The 5,877-nt window shown below is 47.5% G+C and overlaps 1 pseudogene; it reads right to left on the reverse strand.

Annotated features, from left to right (window-relative positions):
- Positions 1-1,157: 1,157 nt before the first annotated feature.
- LOC136496291 (uncharacterized) lies at positions 1,158-3,527 on the reverse strand (annotated as a pseudogene).
- Positions 3,528-5,877: the final 2,350 nt, after the last annotated feature.

Consider the following 5,877-nt stretch of genomic DNA (forward strand, 5'->3'; position numbering starts at 1 on the left):
CACCTCGCCCGGTGAGTAAGGTCGACCCCGGCCAGCGTGCGGCGTGAGAACAGAGCAGGAAGTCGAGAGAGTGATGAAGGGAGCTGGGGCTATGGAGAGTGGAAGGCTTCCATGGCGTCGCCTTTTATAGGCACGGGAGAGGCACAAGTCCTCATCGGCACAGGGTGAAAACCGGCAAGCTTGAGCATGCCATTTATGGTGCGCGTGCTCTGCAGAGTGGCGTTGCGGTCGGCCGTCGTCGATTGCGGCGGCGCCGTAGGATGGGAGACTCCGGCGTGCTTCATGCGGCTTGGCGTGGCGTGGCGTGGCAGAGTTATGGCGATGCGGCGAAATGATGGGAGCTGTCGGCGTCGTGCTTAGCGTGCGTGTTCTGTGTGCATGCTGTATGTGTGTGTATGGAGAACTGGTGTGCTTAACGAGACAAAGAGGTACAGCGCTAGCTTATTTTACAGTAGCCTGCTTGCCATAGTATCAAGGGCCATGGCTGCTCTGTGTGCGCACAGGAAGCTTAGGAAGAAGACAAGGAGATAGGAGATAGGAGATGGAGTTGATTTCAATGGGCTAAAAATAAGTTGAGGTGGGCTAGGAAATATTTGGACAAGGAATGAATTAAGAGCTCAATTGAGAATTAGTTTTGAAATGATTTTGAAAATAGTTTTGAATTTGCATAATTTATTTATTTGATTTTTGGGATGTTACATTATGTGGTCCCAATTGTTCTTCCCTTATAAGGATCTCAATAAAATCACCCATACAAACCCAGGGAAGATCTGTATCACTTCTTATTTGCTTCACAAGGTCCCACGTCCGATACCTTAGCGACATGTTTGGCTCTCCATAAATGAAAGACATGCGCCAAGGATCTTTCCCATCTTCTTTAATAATTGTATCGATGTGGTAGTTTGAGAATTTTTGAACGGTTATTGTCACATCATTCTTCCAGAATAGCCCCAGCCATCCACTTCTTCTTGAACTACTAACTGCATAACTAGCGTCAAAACTCAGAGTGTAACGCAAATTTTCCACTTGGTACTTATCAATATGAGTTTCCATGATGAACAACACCGAGGGGGCATAATCCTTCGCGAGATAACGAAGCTCCTTTACTGTCGCAGGGTTGCCAATCCTGCGACAGTTCCAACTTATGATTTTCATTGTTACCAGCGGTACTCCTCTAGGGAGCCCGCCGATCTCATATAAAAATCAACATCTGCATCTTTCTCTTGCACTCTTAGACGCTTCTGGTTTCGCTCTATGGAAAACCCATCTTTCAAAGATTCACTTACTTCAGCACCTATTAACAAAGTATGTCCATCCTCTTTTTCCAAGTTGTGTACCAGATTCGTTCTCATCTCATTAGCAGGAATAACAGCCAAGGCCATATTGTTTCTTTCTGGTAAGACTACATCTCCTAGAGTGAGATATTTTTTATCTCCTCCCCTATCAAATTTTAGGTGCCGATCACTATTCCTCTTCAAAGGGGCTTCTTCCGTCATCCTTTAAATCAACCGAATCATTTAAGTCTTTTCTGTTGTTGTTGTTGTTATCACTCCTAGGATCTGAGTTTCTCTCTTAGAAATAGGACTTGGTTGAATCTCTAGAATCTGACTCTTTCGTATCTGTTGAACTAGAGGATCTGCTTCCTTTAATTTTCCCTTTCCTTTCCAAACTAGCAATCAACCGGTCCCCATATTGGAGAGCCTTCTTATCATGCACACCATCACCACACTCAGATTCAACATCACCCAAAAGACCACAAATAACACAGAACTTAGGAAGCTTCTCATACTTCACACGAAAAGCCTCCTGCTTCCCATCCCCCACCGAAATATACACAACCCTAGTCAGAGCTTTCTCCAAATCAAGCTTAACTCTAATACGCAATCTCTCCAGCCACTAATGTCCTCGTTGAGATCCACCTTTAGAAAATCACCTATTTTATTTTCCAATTGGCGCCCAATGTTCTTCATTCTAAATCCTATTGGCAAATCATAAATATGAATCCAAGCTGCTAGGTATTTGAATTTTACCTTGGAGGGCTTCGTAACCCCATCATACTCTTCCAATAGAACATCGTGGCCCCTAAAAATCTATGGACCCTCCTCCATCACTTTCCTCCAACCCCCAAACAAGAAAACTTGAGCACAAACAAATTTTCTTCAATGGCCTTAAAGCTAAAATCTTTTGCCAACTTCATGTTCTCTATAAATGCAGCATGACCGAAGGGTTTTTGAGGAACTGACCTTTGGCAATGCTGTCCATCGTGCCTCTGCTTTTAACTCCTCCAAGTCTTCTTCTGGAACAATGCGTTGTTCCTCATCTTCCCTAATCTCCAAATGCTGGAGCAGATTATTGAAGCCACTCTCTATTTCCTTCCCCAATTGCTACATTTGCTTTTCAGACTGCTTTTTTCCTGTGCTCGATTCAGCCATTCCCAGCTCGACCAGCAAATCGGAGGCTCAGCTCACAATACCCAAAATCGCAACCAAGGCCGAGAAGCAAACTCAATGTTTGCCCTTGACCCAGCCTGAATTGCGTTGGGGATCTTGGAGCTGCAAGGATCTGGTCAGCTTTGGGAAAGATTGGGATCAATCTCGCACTGAAGATTCAGCGGAGTAACAGAACCTAGGGAACGCTAGGGGAACTATCTCGAACGCCCTCATCGTTCGCATCCTGCGTTGAATGTTGTTGGATGTTTGTTGTGGCCCGTGGGTGCCAGACTTCGTGGTTGGCTGGCCCAGTGGTCCGGCCCACCAACATGAGCGATCCTGAAGACCTGAATCTCATTGTCCTGCGCTTGTAGCAAACCTTTTTCATTTCCCCTAAAACAACCAATCTTTTTTTCTTTTCCCCGAAAGCTAAGGTCCTATTTGGATTCATTTGCCATGGACTAAACTTTAGCCTCTAACTTTAGTCTTGCTGGGTTGTTTGGATCCATGGGCTAAACTTTAGTCCTTCATCCTACAATGACTGATTTACCCCTCAATGCAGGCTTCGACAGTGGTTGCAGGTGGGTGGGTGGGGGTATGTAGTGTCCAGTGCGCCTCCCAGTGCACTTTTAGCCTAGTTTAGGGCCTCTTGAGGAGCAAATGGGCAAATGCACTTTTCTCCCTATTTGCTCACTTTTAGCACACCTGTTTGGATCACCGTGGCAAAAAAATAGGCTAAGGGCTACTTTGGAAGCAGATGGAGCCTATCCTAGGGAAGGAAAGCATCCGGGAGGATTTTGATGGCAATTCATTTCCCTCGGTAGCCTTCCCTAGCAGGGTGTCAATTCTCTGTTGTTGTTTGGCAACAAGGGCAGAAATCCCAGGTAGTAAAAATGGTCTCCAAAATTAGAAAGAAGGGAAAAAATCAAGACGTGTCCTCTTCCTCTTGAACACATTGTCCGCCTATCCAGTAGACACGCAGCGCTGGAGACTCGCACAGACAGCCAGGGCCACCGATGCCCTGCCGTGCAGCGCATCGAGGATCTGGAGCACGTCGAGGACGCAGTCCCAGAGGTCACCGAGGCGCACCTCCACCATGGGCTCGCGCGTGGACGATGTAACATCCTCGGTGTTACACCCTAAATCATTTACTAAAACATGTCATGAGCATCATACTTGTGTGTTGATGCATGTGGTGAAGTGAGTAGATAATGCATTGCAGCTAAAACGATCAACAAAAATGTGAAATGAAAGTTGTTCCACGATTCGTACAGTTAACAAGTAGGGGTGGAAACTAATTTTTATTAAACAAAAATGCTATAGAACATGTATGTGACACTTAAATAAAGTTTGAAGTACAAACTTTATAGATGACAATGAAATACTTGGTATTGAAAAAGAATATTGCTAAGTAATATTTTTAGTAGCTTAGAAATACAATCTGAAATTAAGATTAGCTCAAACACTTAGAAAAATTTTAAGCCTGTGCATAGCTAGACATTGCTATGTTTAGCATATTATTTTGAGAGATTGGGTTAAAGGGTGTTGTAGTGTTATAGCTCGATTTGGTAGTCTCATATGCCATCTTGAGCATGGTGAAGATGGTTTGGCTCCTGAAGCAACCGTTTAGTCGTTTGGGGCGCTTTAAAATTCATGCTCGTCACATGTCTCGGGTTGGTTGGCGTCGTGTGCGCGGTCACCGCACGGCCTCCCCACGCCGCGCATAAGGCCGCGTCTTGCGCAGTCACCTTGTGCTGCCACGTTGGGTCGGTCAGGCCGCCTAGGCTTGGCCGGGCTAGCCACAGCGAGCTGTTGGCCCCGCGCCCTGCCGCCCTGCCTCACGCTGCCACCATTGGTGCCGCCATGGCCGTGCTGCGCTGCTATCGCATCACTGTGCTACCGACCAGCCTCATGTCACGACACTGCCGCTGTCGTCGCATCATCGTCGTGTCCACGCCTATCCGCTGTAACCCTACGCCACTACCGGCCCAGTTCAAGGCCGTCGCTGCCGCGCACACGTGGTCGAGCCACCATTGCCATGTCATTTAAGGCACTACAGCCGCGTGGGCCACACCGGTTGGATGCGCGGACGCCTTGTCTATAGCGCCTATGCATGGGTGTCCTAATCACACCGCTCGCGTTTGGCCAAGGCAAGGATGAGCCGAGTCCACCTGCCGTGCCCTATCTCTCTCTCTCTCTCTGTTGCTACCATCGAGTCGCGCCATTAAATTCATCAAGGAAAGATCACCTGAAGTCAATTCATCGTGTTGTTGGCTCTGTCACACAGCTGCCTAGCTACCCGTCCCCACCCTACCTTGAATGGTGCCCGGTCGAGCTCCAATTTTGGAGTTTCTTCTACTGCCGTGCCGATAAGGCCATGTCTAGCCGTGGGTAAGGGCATCTCTCCCATCATCCCTCTCGAGCCAATTCACCTGCACCACTAGCATCGCCTTGACTCCCTCTCCACCTTACGTGCCTTAGTCAAATCACTACCGCCTCCCCTTTGTTGCTGACACGACTATGCCACCGTGGTGTGTCGCTGCATGGCTCGGCCACACATGGCCAGCCTTCCTCCATCATCTTCCGCCCTAACTGTCACCTTGGCCTAGTCCATGGTAGCCTCCTGACGCTCACGCGCTAATCAATTAGGCCTGTACCTACCCTAGCCTGCTAGAACAGTGGCACCACCATCGTGGATGGCCACGCGCCACTGCAACCTTCCCCAGCCAGTCGTGTCACCCTGCACCACCGCTTAGCATAGCCGCTCGGGTCAGAGATGGTGATCGACCCATTAGGTGGGCCCGCGTAGGTCCTAGGTGGCCGGCGTAGGCGCTCAGTGCCGCCGCTCGTCGTGCCGCCGTGCACTGAGTCATCGAGGGTGCCTGTGGGTGAATTAGGGAAAGGCCAGGGGGTTAAGTGAGAAGTTATGAGAGAGGGGGAAATAGTGTTTGTACTTAATTGTAATTTAGCAGAAGTGCGAGGTCTATTTTGCAAAAATGTCAGAGCGTGCGGCGTTTCCCCATCGTGGGCCATCTCCGCGTGGGCCAACGTCGCATGGGCCTTACCGTGGGCCACCGCGCGCTCACGCGCGCGTGCTGCGTTGCATGGGCCACGCGGGAGAATTTGTTTTTCTTTTTCATAAGGAATTAAAAATAGTTTTCTAATATAATTTTTGAGCTGATATTTGGTAAATCATATAAAATCATATAGGTGTCCAAAAATTATGAAACAAATTTTGTTAAGTTTCTAAAATTGTAGTCTATCTGTTAGTGTACTTAGTTCATATATATGCATGTTGATACCAGGAGCTATTAAATCACTTGAAAATTTTTAATATTGTTAGGAGAATTATTGTAGGAATTTTTGTGGTAAATTGGTGATAGCTTTAGTTCTGAAATTTTTATGGTTGCTTCATTGTATTATTATGTGCTCACTGTAATTTTGTAGC

The sequence above is a fragment of the Miscanthus floridulus genome, chromosome 12 (genome assembly GCF_019320115.1).
Source record: "Miscanthus floridulus cultivar M001 chromosome 12, ASM1932011v1, whole genome shotgun sequence".
In the NCBI taxonomy this organism is placed as follows: Eukaryota; Viridiplantae; Streptophyta; class Magnoliopsida; order Poales; family Poaceae; genus Miscanthus; species Miscanthus floridulus.